This window comes from Oncorhynchus mykiss, chromosome 9, assembly GCF_057628025.1.
Source record: "Oncorhynchus mykiss isolate SJ-2025 chromosome 9, ASM5762802v1, whole genome shotgun sequence".
Classification (NCBI taxonomy): domain Eukaryota; kingdom Metazoa; phylum Chordata; class Actinopteri; order Salmoniformes; family Salmonidae; genus Oncorhynchus; species Oncorhynchus mykiss.
This window is the reverse complement of record NC_143030.1, coordinates 41,311,468-41,325,580: the sequence shown is the minus strand read 5'-3', so window position 1 is coordinate 41,325,580 and position 14,113 is coordinate 41,311,468. Positions and strand designations below refer to the sequence as shown.

Genomic DNA, 14,113 nt, shown 5'->3' with positions numbered 1-14,113 from the left:
AAGAATGGAACTCATTTATTTTGAGTCAAATGAGACCATGAGACAATACCTATAATCGGTCTTCTCACAAAAACATCTCTAGCTTCCGAACCGTTTGACCTACAAATTCATATGACCACTCTCTGGAATGAGGAGACCCTCACGAACATGGTGGTATTCTCAATTTTTCTCTACATCCCCCACAAGTGTCAGGAGACTCGTCTGAAGTCACAACCGTCTATGTTGCCAAGTTCTGTTTGTAGAATCCAAAATCTTGGGCTACAAACTAATGTGACCCCACTTGTCGCAATGTTCTCCGTTTTGCCCTACGTTCCCAACAAGTGTCACGGGACTAATCTGAAGGTAACCTGTAGTGATTAAAATGATAGATTTTTCAACCAGGGACCTCTCGCAACCTAAGCCATAATCATACACCTAAACCGTGAAAGTGAATTATCACTTTCCACCAAAATGACGGTCAAATTATGAGTCGATGTCTCAATGTTGCTACTGAGCTGCACATAGCATTGGTGGTATAGTGGTGAGCATAGCTGCCTTCCAAGCAGTTGACCCGGGTTCGATTCCCGGCCAATGCAGAGCCTGAGGAATTCATTTGTTTTAGGGGCTGGATGTCATTTCAAGTGTATTACATTTGAATCATTATCCTTGTACTTGGAAGTCAGAATTGCTCCTACATTCTGCAGGTTATCTAAAATAATAAATGTTGTGCGACGTTGAACCAACAAGTGCTTATCAAAATAGATTTGCAGTCCTATCGCCAAAACCATTCAGCCACCTTGTCCTGCGCCCAAGAGGTGATAGTCGGCATTCCGACAAGATCTGCCTGTCTGAGATTGTTCAAGGATCTGCAAAAGGGCTCATCCGGGATTTGAACCCGGGACCTCTCGCACCCTAAGCGAGAATCATACCCCTAGACCAACGAGCCTTATGCAAAAAGTTATTTTTTTGCTTTCTGCAGCAATGACAGTGAAGATATCGATTGACGTGTCCATGGTGCTTGGAACGATTGAACATCATGTGAGTGTTTTGTGCTTTACTTGTGAGCATAACAGTCTTCCAAAATCTTGACCATGCTTCAGTTCAAATCTTCTGTAGTTCATCTGCTGTGTCTTTCACATTCTGTCTTGTTCAGTCGCGACAGCAAAATGATGACGAGTTTTTACAAATTAATAAAGTGCAAAATGAGATCAATTCATTTTTTTTAAAAACAAATGAAAAAATAAGACTTCCAAAAGAATGGAACTCATTTATTTTGAGTCAAATGAGACCATGAGACAATACCTATAATCGGTCTTCTCACAAAAACATCTCTAGCTTCCGAACCGTTTGACCTACAAATTCATATGACCACTCTCTGGAATGAGGAGACCCTCACGAACATGGTGGTATTCTCAATTTTTCTCTACATCCCCCACAAGTGTCAGGAGACTCGTCTGAAGTCACAACCGTCTATGTTGCCAAGTTCTGTTTGTAGAATCCAAAATCTTGGGCTACAAACTAATGTGACCCCACTTGTCGCAATGTTCTCCGTTTTGCCCTACGTTCCCAACAAGTGTCACGGGACTAATCTGAAGGTAACCTGTAGTGATTAAAATGATAGATTTTTCAACCAGGGACCTCTCGCAACCTAAGCCATAATCATACACCTAAACCGTGAAAGTGAATTATCACTTTCCACCAAAATGACGGTCAAATTATGAGTCGATGTCTCAATGTTGCTACTGAGCTGCACATAGCATTGGTGGTATAGTGGTGAGCATAGCTGCCTTCCAAGCAGTTGACCCGGGTTCGATTCCCGGCCAATGCAGAGCCTGAGGAATTCATTTGTTTTAGGGGCTGGATGTCATTTCAAGTGTATTACATTTGAATCATTATCCTTGTACTTGGAAGTCAGAATTGCTCCTACATTCTGCAGGTTATCTAAAATAATAAATGTTGTGCGACGTTGAACCAACAAGTGCTTATCAAAATAGATTTGCAGTCCTATCGCCAAAACCATTCAGCCACCTTGTCCTGCGCCCAAGAGGTGATAGTCGGCATTCCGACAAGATCTGCCTGTCTGAGATTGTTCAAGGATCTGCAAAAGGGCTCATCCGGGATTTGAACCCGGGACCTCTCGCACCCTAAGCGAGAATCATACCCCTAGACCAACGAGCCTTATGCAAAAAGTTATTTTTTTGCTTTCTGCAGCAATGACAGTGAAGATATCGATTGACGTGTCCATGGTGCTTGGAACGATTGAACATCATGTGAGTGTTTTGTGCTTTACTTGTGAGCATAACAGTCTTCCAAAATCTTGACCATGCTTCAGTTCAAATCTTCTGTAGTTCATCTGCTGTGTCTTTCACATTCTGTCTTGTTCAGTCGCGACAGCAAAATGATGACGAGTTTTTACAAATTAATAAAGTGCAAAATGAGATCAATTCATTTTTTTTAAAAACAAATGAAAAAATAAGACTTCCAAAAGAATGGAACTCATTTATTTTGAGTCAAATGAGACCATGAGACAATACCTATAATCGGTCTTCTCACAAAAACATCTCTAGCTTCCGAACCGTTTGACCTACAAATTCATATGACCACTCTCTGGAATGAGGAGACCCTCACGAACATGGTGGTATTCTCAATTTTTCTCTACATCCCCCACAAGTGTCAGGAGACTCGTCTGAAGTCACAACCGTCTATGTTGCCAAGTTCTGTTTGTAGAATCCAAAATCTTGGGCTACAAACTAATGTGACCCCACTTGTCGCAATGTTCTCCGTTTTGCCCTACGTTCCCAACAAGTGTCACGGGACTAATCTGAAGGTAACCTGTAGTGATTAAAATGATAGATTTTTCAACCAGGGACCTCTCGCAACCTAAGCCATAATCATACACCTAAACCGTGAAAGTGAATTATCACTTTCCACCAAAATGACGGTCAAATTATGAGTCGATGTCTCAATGTTGCTACTGAGCTGCACATAGCATTGGTGGTATAGTGGTGAGCATAGCTGCCTTCCAAGCAGTTGACCCGGGTTCGATTCCCGGCCAATGCAGAGCCTGAGGAATTCATTTGTTTTAGGGGCTGGATGTCATTTCAAGTGTATTACATTTGAATCATTATCCTTGTACTTGGAAGTCAGAATTGCTCCTACATTCTGCAGGTTATCTAAAATAATAAATGTTGTGCGACGTTGAACCAACAAGTGCTTATCAAAATAGATTTGCAGTCCTATCGCCAAAACCATTCAGCCACCTTGTCCTGCGCCCAAGAGGTGATAGTCGGCATTCCGACAAGATCTGCCTGTCTGAGATTGTTCAAGGATCTGCAAAAGGGCTCATCCGGGATTTGAACCCGGGACCTCTCGCACCCTAAGCGAGAATCATACCCCTAGACCAACGAGCCTTATGCAAAAAGTTATTTTTTTGCTTTCTGCAGCAATGACAGTGAAGATATCGATTGACGTGTCCATGGTGCTTGGAACGATTGAACATCATGTGAGTGTTTTGTGCTTTACTTGTGAGCATAACAGTCTTCCAAAATCTTGACCATGCTTCAGTTCAAATCTTCTGTAGTTCATCTGCTGTGTCTTTCACATTCTGTCTTGTTCAGTCGCGACAGCAAAATGATGACGAGTTTTTACAAATTAATAAAGTGCAAAATGAGATCAATTCATTTTTTTAAAAACAAATGAAAAAATAAGACTTCCAAAAGAATGGAACTCATTTATTTTGAGTCAAATGAGACCATGAGACAATACCTATAATCGGTCTTCTCACAAAAACATCTCTAGCTTCCGAACCGTTTGACCTACAAATTCATATGACCACTCTCTGGAATGAGGAGACCCTCACGAACATGGTGGTATTCTCAATTGTTCTCTACATCCCCCACAAGTGTCAGGAGACTCGTCTGAAGTCACAACCGTCTATGTTGCCAAGTTCTGTTTGTAGAATCCAAAATCTTGGGCTACAAACTAATGTGACCCCACTTGTCGCAATGTTCTCCGTTTTGCCCTACGTTCCCAACAAGTGTCACGGGACTAATCTGAAGGTAACCTGTAGTGATTAAAATGATAGATTTTTCAACCAAGTTATTTTTTTGCTTTCTGCAGCAATGACAGTGAAGATATCGATTGACGTGTCCATGGTGCTTGGAACGATTGAACATCATGTGAGTGTTTTGTGCTTTACTTGTGAGCATAACAGTCTTCCAAAATCTTGACCATGCTTCAGTTCAAATCTTCTGTAGTTCATCTGCTGTGTCTTTCACATTCTGTCTTGTTCAGTCGCGACAGCAAAATGATGACGAGTTTTTACAAATTAATAAAGTGCAAAATGAGATCAATTCATTTTTTTAAAAACAAATGAAAAAATAAGACTTCCAAAAGAATGGAACTCATTTATTTTGAGTCAAATGACGCAAAGGTACGTGAATCAAAGTCAATTAATTTTGAAAATACCCATTCAAATAGATCCGTTTTCAACTAGAGAGATTAAGACTCGGCGTATCCGTCTCAATCCTCCACAACTGCTTATGTTACCCCTCCATATCTGCAGTGAAAGATGGTGGACCTAGATCGTTTTTTGTCAAACCATGAGACAATACCTATAATCGGTCTTCTCACAAAAACATCTCTAGCTTCCGAACCGTTTGACCTACAAATTCATATGACCACTCTCTGGAATGAGGAGACCCTCACGAACATGGTGGTATTCTCAATTTTTCTCTACATACCCCAAAAGTGTCAGGAGACTCGTCTGAAGTCACAACCGTCTATGTTGCCAAGTTCTGTTTGTAGAATCCAAAATCTTGGGCTACAAACTAATGTGACCCCACTTGTCGCAATGTTCTCCGTTTTGCCCTACGTTCCCAACAAGTGTCACGGGACTAATCTGAAGGTAACCTGTAGTGATTAAAATGATAGATTTTTCAACCAGGGACCTCTCGCAACCTAAGCCATAATCATACACCTAAACCGTGAAAGTGAATTATCACTTTCCACCAAAATGACGGTCAAATTATGAGTCGATGTCTCAATGTTGCTACTGAGCTGCACATAGCATTGGTGGTATAGTGGTGAGCATAGCTGCCTTCCAAGCAGTTGACCCGGGTTCGATTCCCGGCCAATGCAGAGCCTGAGGAATTCATTTGTTTTAGGGGCTGGATGTCATTTCAAGTGTATTACATTTGAATCATTATCCTTGTACTTGGAAGTCAGAATTGCTCCTACATTCTGCAGGTTATCTAAAATAATAAATGTTGTGCGACGTTGAACCAACAAGTGCTTATCAAAATAGATTTGCAGTCCTATCGCCAAAACCATTCAGCCACCTTGTCCTGCGCCCAAGAGGTGATAGTCGGCATTCCGACAAGATCTGCCTGTCTGAGATTGTTCAAGGATCTGCAAAAGGGCTCATCCGGGATTTGAACCCGGGACCTCTCGCACCCTAAGCGAGAATCATACCCCTAGACCAACGAGCCTTATGCAAAAAGTTATTTTTTTGCTTTCTGCAGCAATGACAGTGAAGATATCGATTGACGTGTCCATGGTGCTTGGAACGATTGAACATCATGTGAGTGTTTTGTGCTTTACTTGTGAGCATAACAGTCTTCCAAAATCTTGACCATGCTTCAGTTCAAATCTTCTGTAGTTCATCTGCTGTGTCTTTCACATTCTGTCTTGTTCAGTCGTGACAGCAAAATGATGACGAGTTTTTACAAATTAATAAAGTGCAAAATGAGATCAATTCATTTTTTTTAAAACAAATGAAAAAATAAGACTTCCAAAAGAATGGAACTCATTTATTTTGAGTCAAATGAGACCATGAGACAATACCTATAATCGGTCTTCTCACAAAAACATCTCTAGCTTCCGAACCGTTTGACCTACAAATTCATATGACCACTCTCTGGAATGAGGAGACCCTCACGAACATGGTGGTATTCTCAATTGTTCTCTATATCCCCCACAAGTGTCAGGAGACTCGTCTGAAGTCACAACCGTCTATGTTGCCAAGTTCTGTTTGTAGAATCCAAAATCTTGGGCTACAAACTAATGTGACCCCACTTGTCGCAATGTTCTCCGTTTTGCCCTACGTTCCCAACAAGTGTCACGGGACTAATCTGAAGGTAACCTGTAGTGATTAAAATGATAGATTTTTCAACCAAGTTATTTTTTTGCTTTCTGCAGCAATGACAGTGAAGATATCGATTGACGTGTCCATGGTGCTTGGAACGATTGAACATCATGTGAGTGTTTTGTGCTTTACTTGTGAGCATAACAGTCTTCCAAAATCTTGACCATGCTTCAGTTCAAATCTTCTGTAGTTCATCTGCTGTGTCTTTCACATTCTGTCTTGTTCAGTCGCGACAGCAAAATGATGACGAGTTTTTACAAATTAATAAAGTGCAAAATGAGATCAATTCATTTTTTTAAAAACAAATGAAAAAATAAGACTTCCAAAAGAATGGAACTCATTTATTTTGAGTCAAATGACGCAAAGGTACGTGAATCAAAGTCAATTAATTTTGAAAATACCCATTCAAATAGATCCGTTTTCAACTAGAGAGATTAAGACTCGGCGTATCCGTCTCAATCCTCCACAACTGCTTATGTTACCCCTCCATATCTGCAGTGAAAGATGGTGGACCTAGATCGGTTTTTGTCAAACCATGAGACAATACCTATAATCGGTCTTCTCACAAAAACATCTCTAGCTTCCGAACCGTTTGACCTACAAATTCATATGACCACTCTCTGGAATGAGGAGACCCTCACGAACATGGTGGTATTCTCAATTGTTCTCTACATCCCCCACAAGTGTCAGGAGACTCGTCTGAAGTCACAACCGTCTATGTTGCCAAGTTCTGTTTGTAGAATCCAAAATCTTGGGCTACAAACTAATGTGACCCCACTTGTCGCAATGTTCTCCGTTTTGCCCTACGTTCCCAACAAGTGTCACGGGACTAATCTGAAGGTAACCTGTAGTGATTAAAATGATAGATTTTTCAACCAGGGACCTCTCGCAACCTAAGCCATAATCATACACCTAAACCGTGAAAGTGAATTATCACTTTCCACCAAAATGACGGTCAAATTATGAGTCGATGTCTCAATGTTGCTACTGAGCTGCACATAGCATTGGTGGTATAGTGGTGAGCATAGCTGCCTTCCAAGCAGTTGACCCGGGTTCGATTCCCGGCCAATGCAGAGCCTGAGGAATTCATTTGTTTTAGGGGCTGGATGTCATTTCAAGTGTATTACATTTGAATCATTATCCTTGTACTTGGAAGTCAGAATTGCTCCTACATTCTGCAGGTTATCTAAAATAATAAATGTTGTGCGACGTTGAACCAACAAGTGCTTATCAAAATAGATTTGCAGTCCTATCGCCAAAACCATTCAGCCACCTTGTCCTGCGCCCAAGAGGTGATAGTCGGCATTCCGACAAGATCTGCCTGTCTGAGATTGTTCAAGGATCTGCAAAAGGGCTCATCCGGGATTTGAACCCGGGACCTCTCGCACCCTAAGCGAGAATCATACCCCTAGACCAACGAGCCTTATGCAAAAAGTTATTTTTTTGCTTTCTGCAGCAATGACAGTGAAGATATCGATTGACGTGTCCATGGTGCTTGGAACGATTGAACATCATGTGAGTGTTTTGTGCTTTACTTGTGAGCATAACAGTCTTCCAAAATCTTGACCATGCTTCAGTTCAAATCTTCTGTAGTTCATCTGCTGTGTCTTTCACATTCTGTCTTGTTCAGTCGCGACAGCAAAATGATGACGAGTTTTTACAAATTAATAAAGTGCAAAATGAGATCAATTCATTTTTTTAAAAACAAATGAAAAAATAAGACTTCCAAAAGAATGGAACTCATTTATTTTGAGTCAAATGAGACCATGAGACAATACCTATAATCGGTCTTCTCACAAAAACATCTCTAGCTTCCGAACCGTTTGACCTACAAATTCATATGACCACTCTCTGGAATGAGGAGACCCTCACGAACATGGTGGTATTCTCAATTGTTCTCTACATCCCCCACAAGTGTCAGGAGACTCGTCTGAAGTCACAACCGTCTATGTTGCCAAGTTCTGTTTGTAGAATCCAAAATCTTGGGCTACAAACTAATGTGACCCCACTTGTCGCAATGTTCTCCGTTTTGCCCTACGTTCCCAACAAGTGTCACGGGACTAATCTGAAGGTAACCTGTAGTGATTAAAATGATAGATTTTTCAACCAAGTTATTTTTTTGCTTTCTGCAGCAATGACAGTGAAGATATCGATTGACGTGTCCATGGTGCTTGGAACGATTGAACATCATGTGAGTGTTTTGTGCTTTACTTGTGAGCATAACAGTCTTCCAAAATCTTGACCATGCTTCAGTTCAAATCTTCTGTAGTTCATCTGCTGTGTCTTTCACATTCTGTCTTGTTCAGTCGCGACAGCAAAATGATGACGAGTTTTTACAAATTAATAAAGTGCAAAATGAGATCAATTCATTTTTTTAAAAACAAATGAAAAAATAAGACTTCCAAAAGAATGGAACTCATTTATTTTGAGTCAAATGAGACCATGAGACAATACCTATAATCGGTCTTCTCACAAAAACATCTCTAGCTTCCGAACCGTTTGACCTACAAATTCATATGACCACTCTCTGGAATGAGGAGACCCTCACGAACATGGTGGTATTCTCAATTGTTCTCTACATCCCCCACAAGTGTCAGGAGACTCGTCTGAAGTCACAACCGTCTATGTTGCCAAGTTCTGTTTGTAGAATCCAAAATCTTGGGCTACAAACTAATGTGACCCCACTTGTCGCAATGTTCTCCGTTTTGCCCTACGTTCCCAACAAGTGTCACGGGACTAATCTGAAGGTAACCTGTAGTGATTAAAATGATAGATTTTTCAACCAAGTTATTTTTTTGCTTTCTGCAGCAATGACAGTGAAGATATCGATTGACGTGTCCATGGTGCTTGGAACGATTGAACATCATGTGAGTGTTTTGTGCTTTACTTGTGAGCATAACAGTCTTCCAAAATCTTGACCATGCTTCAGTTCAAATCTTCTGTAGTTCATCTGCTGTGTCTTTCACATTCTGTCTTGTTCAGTCGCGACAGCAAAATGATGACGAGTTTTTACAAATTAATAAAGTGCAAAATGAGATCAATTCATTTTTTTAAAAACAAATGAAAAAATAAGACTTCCAAAAGAATGGAACTCATTTATTTTGAGTCAAATGAGACCATGAGACAATACCTATAATCGGTCTTCTCACAAAAACATCTCTAGCTTCCGAACCGTTTGACCTACAAATTCATATGACCACTCTCTGGAATGAGGAGACCCTCACGAACATGGTGGTATTCTCAATTGTTCTCTACATCCCCCACAAGTGTCAGGAGACTCGTCTGAAGTCACAACCGTCTATGTTGCCAAGTTCTGTTTGTAGAATCCAAAATCTTGGGCTACAAACTAATGTGACCCCACTTGTCGCAATGTTCTCCGTTTTGCCCTACGTTCCCAACAAGTGTCACGGGACTAATCTGAAGGTAACCTGTAGTGATTAAAATGATAGATTTTTCAACCAAGTTATTTTTTTGCTTTCTGCAGCAATGACAGTGAAGATATCGATTGACGTGTCCATGGTGCTTGGAACGATTGAACATCATGTGAGTGTTTTGTGCTTTACTTGTGAGCATAACAGTCTTCCAAAATCTTGACCATGCTTCAGTTCAAATCTTCTGTAGTTCATCTGCTGTGTCTTTCACATTCTGTCTTGTTCAGTCGCGACAGCAAAATGATGACGAGTTTTTACAAATTAATAAAGTGCAAAATGAGATCAATTCATTTTTTTAAAAACAAATGAAAAAATAAGACTTCCAAAAGAATGGAACTCATTTATTTTGAGTCAAATGACGCAAAGGTACGTGAATCAAAGTCAATTAATTTTGAAAATACCCATTCAAATAGATCCGTTTTCAACTAGAGAGATTAAGACTCGGCGTATCCGTCTCAATCCTCCACAACTGCTTATGTTACCCCTCCATATCTGCAGTGAAAGATGGTGGACCTAGATCGGTTTTTGTCAAACCATGAGACAATACCTATAATCGGTCTTCTCACAAAAACATCTCTAGCTTCCGAACCGTTTGACCTACAAATTCATATGACCACTCTCTGGAATGAGGAGACCCTCACGAACATGGTGGTATTCTCAATTTTTCTCTACATCCCCCACAAGTGTCAGGAGACTCGTCTGAAGTCACAACCGTCTATGTTGCCAAGTTCTGTTTGTAGAATCCAAAATCTTGGGCTACAAACTAATGTGACCCCACTTGTCGCAATGTTCTCCGTTTTGCCCTACGTTCCCAACAAGTGTCACGGGACTAATCTGAAGGTAACCTGTAGTGATTAAAATGATAGATTTTTCAACCAGGGACCTCTCGCAACCTAAGCCATAATCATACACCTAAACCGTGAAAGTGAATTATCACTTTCCACCAAAATGACGGTCAAATTATGAGTCGATGTCTCAATGTTGCTACTGAGCTGCACATAGCATTGGTGGTATAGTGGTGAGCATAGCTGCCTTCCAAGCAGTTGACCCGGGTTCGATTCCCGGCCAATGCAGAGCCTGAGGAATTCATTTGTTTTAGGGGCTGGATGTCATTTCAAGTGTATTACATTTGAATCATTATCCTTGTACTTGGAAGTCAGAATTGCTCCTACATTCTGCAGGTTATCTAAAATAATAAATGTTGTGCGACGTTGAACCAACAAGTGCTTATCAAAATAGATTTGCAGTCCTATCGCCAAAACCATTCAGCCACCTTGTCCTGCGCCCAAGAGGTGATAGTCGGCATTCCGACAAGATCTGCCTGTCTGAGATTGTTCAAGGATCTGCAAAAGGGCTCATCCGGGATTTGAACCCGGGACCTCTCTCACCCTAAGCGAGAATCATACCCCTAGACCAACGAGCCTTATGCAAAAAGTTATTTTTTTGCTTTCTGCAGCAATGACAGTGAAGATATCGATTGACGTGTCCATGGTGCTTGGAACGATTGAACATCATGTGAGTGTTTTGTGCTTTACTTGTGAGCATAACAGTCTTCCAAAATCTTGACCATGCTTCAGTTCAAATCTTCTGTAGTTCATCTGCTGTGTCTTTCACATTCTGTCTTGTTCAGTCGCGACAGCAAAATGATGACGAGTTTTTACAAATTAATAAAGTGCAAAATGAGATCAATTCATTTTTTTAAAAACAAATGAAAAAATAAGACTTCCAAAAGAATGGAACTCATTTATTTTGAGTCAAATGAGACCATGAGACAATACCTATAATCGGTCTTCTCACAAAAACATCTCTAGCTTCCGAACCGTTTGACCTACAAATTCATATGACCACTCTCTGGAATGAGGAGACCCTCACGAACATGGTGGTATTCTCAATTGTTCTCTACATCCCCCACAAGTGTCAGGAGACTCGTCTGAAGTCACAACCGTCTATGTTGCCAAGTTCTGTTTGTAGAATCCAAAATCTTGGGCTACAAACTAATGTGACCCCACTTGTCGCAATGTTCTCCGTTTTGCCCTACGTTCCCAACAAGTGTCACGGGACTAATCTGAAGGTAACCTGTAGTGATTAAAATGATAGATTTTTCAACCAAGTTATTTTTTTGCTTTCTGCAGCAATGACAGTGAAGATATCGATTGACGTGTCCATGGTGCTTGGAACGATTGAACATCATGTGAGTGTTTTGTGCTTTACTTGTGAGCATAACAGTCTTCCAAAATCTTGACCATGCTTCAGTTCAAATCTTCTGTAGTTCATCTGCTGTGTCTTTCACATTCTGTCTTGTTCAGTCGCGACAGCAAAATGATGACGAGTTTTTACAAATTAATAAAGTGCAAAATGAGATCAATTCATTTTTTTAAAAACAAATGAAAAAATAAGACTTCCAAAAGAATGGAACTCATTTATTTTGAGTCAAATGACGCAAAGGTACGTGAATCAAAGTCAATTAATTTTGAAAATACCCATTCAAATAGATCCGTTTTCAACTAGAGAGATTAAGACTCGGCGTATCCGTCTCAATCCTCCACAACTGCTTATGTTACCCCTCCATATCTGCAGTGAAAGATGGTGGACCTAGATCGGTTTTTGTCAAACCATGAGACAATACCTATAATCGGTCTTCTCACAAAAACATCTCTAGCTTCCGAACCGTTTGACCTACAAATTCATATGACCACTCTCTGGAATGAGGAGACCCTCACGAACATGGTGGTATTCTCAATTTTTCTCTACATCCCCCACAAGTGTCAGGAGACTCGTCTGAAGTCACAACCGTCTATGTTGCCAAGTTCTGTTTGTAGAATCCAAAATCTTGGGCTACAAACTAATGTGACCCCACTTGTCGCAATGTTCTCCGTTTTGCCCTACGTTCCCAACAAGTGTCACGGGACTAATCTGAAGGTAACCTGTAGTGATTAAAATGATAGATTTTTCAACCAGGGACCTCTCGCAACCTAAGCCATAATCATACACCTAAACCGTGAAAGTGAATTATCACTTTCCACCAAAATGACGGTCAAATTATGAGTCGATGTCTCAATGTTGCTACTGAGCTGCACATAGCATTGGTGGTATAGTGGTGAGCATAGCTGCCTTCCAAGCAGTTGACCCGGGTTCGATTCCCGGCCAATGCAGAGCCTGAGGAATTCATTTGTTTTAGGGGCTGGATGTCATTTCAAGTGTATTACATTTGAATCATTATCCTTGTACTTGGAAGTCAGAATTGCTCCTACATTCTGCAGGTTATCTAAAATAATAAATGTTGTGCGACGTTGAACCAACAAGTGCTTATCAAAATAGATTTGCAGTCCTATCGCCAAAACCATTCAGCCACCTTGTCCTGCGCCCAAGAGGTGATAGTCGGCATTCCGACAAGATCTGCCTGTCTGAGATTGTTCAAGGATCTGCAAAAGGGCTCATCCGGGATTTGAACCCGGGACCTCTCGCACCCTAAGCGAGAATCATACCCCTAGACCAACGAGCCTTATGCAAAAAGTTATTTTTTTGCTTTCTGCAGCAATGACAGTGAAGATATCGATTGACGTGTCCATGGTGCTTGGAACGATTGAACATCATGTGAGTGTTTTGTGCTTTACTTGTGAGCATAACAGTCTTCCAAAATCTTGACCATGCTTCAGTTCAAATCTTCTGTAGTTCATCTGCTGTGTCTTTCACATTCTGTCTTGTTCAGTCGCGACAGCAAAATGATGACGAGTTTTTACAAATTAATAAAGTGCAAAATGAGATCAATTCATTTTTTTAAAAACAAATGAAAAAATAAGACTTCCAAAAGAATGGAACTCATTTATTTTGAGTCAAATGAGACCATGAGACAATACCTATAATCGGTCTTCTCACAAAAACATCTCTAGCTTCCGAACCGTTTGACCTACAAATTCATATGACCACTCTCTGGAATGAGGAGACCCTCACGAACATGGTGGTATTCTCAATTGTTCTCTACATCCCCCACAAGTGTCAGGAGACTCGTCTGAAGTCACAACCGTCTATGTTGCCAAGTTCTGTTTGTAGAATCCAAAATCTTGGGCTACAAACTAATGTGACCCCACTTGTCGCAATGTTCTCCGTTTTGCCCTACGTTCCCAACAAGTGTCACGGGACTAATCTGAAGGTAACCTGTAGTGATTAAAATGATAGATTTTTCAACCAAGTTATTTTTTTGCTTTCTGCAGCAATGACAGTGAAGATATCGATTGACGTGTCCATGGTGCTTGGAACGATTGAACATCATGTGAGTGTTTTGTGCTTTACTTGTGAGCATAACAGTCTTCCAAAATCTTGACCATGCTTCAGTTCAAATCTTCTGTAGTTCATCTGCTGTGTCTTTCACATTCTGTCTTGTTCAGTCGCGACAGCAAAATGATGACGAGTTTTTACAAATTAATAAAGTGCAAAATGAGATCAATTCATTTTTTTAAAAACAAATGAAAAAATAAGACTTCCAAAAGAATGGAACTCATTTATTTTGAGTCAAATGACGCAAAGGTACGTGAATCAAAGTCAATTAATTTTGAAAATA

The 14,113-nt window shown here is 40.5% G+C and overlaps 13 non-coding genes across 13 annotated transcripts; 7 read left to right on the top strand and 6 right to left on the bottom strand.

Moving 5' to 3' along the window:
* Positions 1-503: 503 nt before the first annotated feature.
* trnag-ucc (transfer RNA glycine (anticodon UCC)) lies at positions 504-575 on the top strand. Its single transcript has one exon. It is a non-coding gene; the product is annotated as a tRNA-Gly (tRNA).
* A 278-nt stretch (positions 576-853) lies between these two features.
* On the bottom strand, positions 854-925 carry trnap-agg (transfer RNA proline (anticodon AGG)). The gene has a single exon. It is a non-coding gene; the product is annotated as a tRNA-Pro (tRNA).
* Positions 926-1,735: 810 nt separating this feature from the next.
* Positions 1,736-1,807, top strand: trnag-ucc (transfer RNA glycine (anticodon UCC)). The gene has a single exon. It is a non-coding gene; the product is annotated as a tRNA-Gly (tRNA).
* A 278-nt stretch (positions 1,808-2,085) lies between these two features.
* trnap-agg (transfer RNA proline (anticodon AGG)) lies at positions 2,086-2,157 on the bottom strand. Its single transcript has one exon. It is a non-coding gene; the product is annotated as a tRNA-Pro (tRNA).
* An 810-nt stretch (positions 2,158-2,967) lies between these two features.
* Positions 2,968-3,039, top strand: trnag-ucc (transfer RNA glycine (anticodon UCC)). Its single transcript has one exon. It is a non-coding gene; the product is annotated as a tRNA-Gly (tRNA).
* A 278-nt stretch (positions 3,040-3,317) lies between these two features.
* On the bottom strand, positions 3,318-3,389 carry trnap-agg (transfer RNA proline (anticodon AGG)). The gene has a single exon. It is a non-coding gene; the product is annotated as a tRNA-Pro (tRNA).
* Positions 3,390-5,046: 1,657 nt separating this feature from the next.
* trnag-ucc (transfer RNA glycine (anticodon UCC)) lies at positions 5,047-5,118 on the top strand. The gene has a single exon. It is a non-coding gene; the product is annotated as a tRNA-Gly (tRNA).
* A 278-nt stretch (positions 5,119-5,396) lies between these two features.
* Positions 5,397-5,468, bottom strand: trnap-agg (transfer RNA proline (anticodon AGG)). The gene has a single exon. It is a non-coding gene; the product is annotated as a tRNA-Pro (tRNA).
* A 1,657-nt stretch (positions 5,469-7,125) lies between these two features.
* On the top strand, positions 7,126-7,197 carry trnag-ucc (transfer RNA glycine (anticodon UCC)). Its single transcript has one exon. It is a non-coding gene; the product is annotated as a tRNA-Gly (tRNA).
* Positions 7,198-7,475: 278 nt separating this feature from the next.
* On the bottom strand, positions 7,476-7,547 carry trnap-agg (transfer RNA proline (anticodon AGG)). Its single transcript has one exon. It is a non-coding gene; the product is annotated as a tRNA-Pro (tRNA).
* Positions 7,548-10,556: 3,009 nt separating this feature from the next.
* Positions 10,557-10,628, top strand: trnag-ucc (transfer RNA glycine (anticodon UCC)). Its single transcript has one exon. It is a non-coding gene; the product is annotated as a tRNA-Gly (tRNA).
* A 2,007-nt stretch (positions 10,629-12,635) lies between these two features.
* trnag-ucc (transfer RNA glycine (anticodon UCC)) lies at positions 12,636-12,707 on the top strand. The gene has a single exon. It is a non-coding gene; the product is annotated as a tRNA-Gly (tRNA).
* A 278-nt stretch (positions 12,708-12,985) lies between these two features.
* Positions 12,986-13,057, bottom strand: trnap-agg (transfer RNA proline (anticodon AGG)). The gene has a single exon. It is a non-coding gene; the product is annotated as a tRNA-Pro (tRNA).
* Between the last annotated feature and the right edge of the window lie 1,056 nt (positions 13,058-14,113).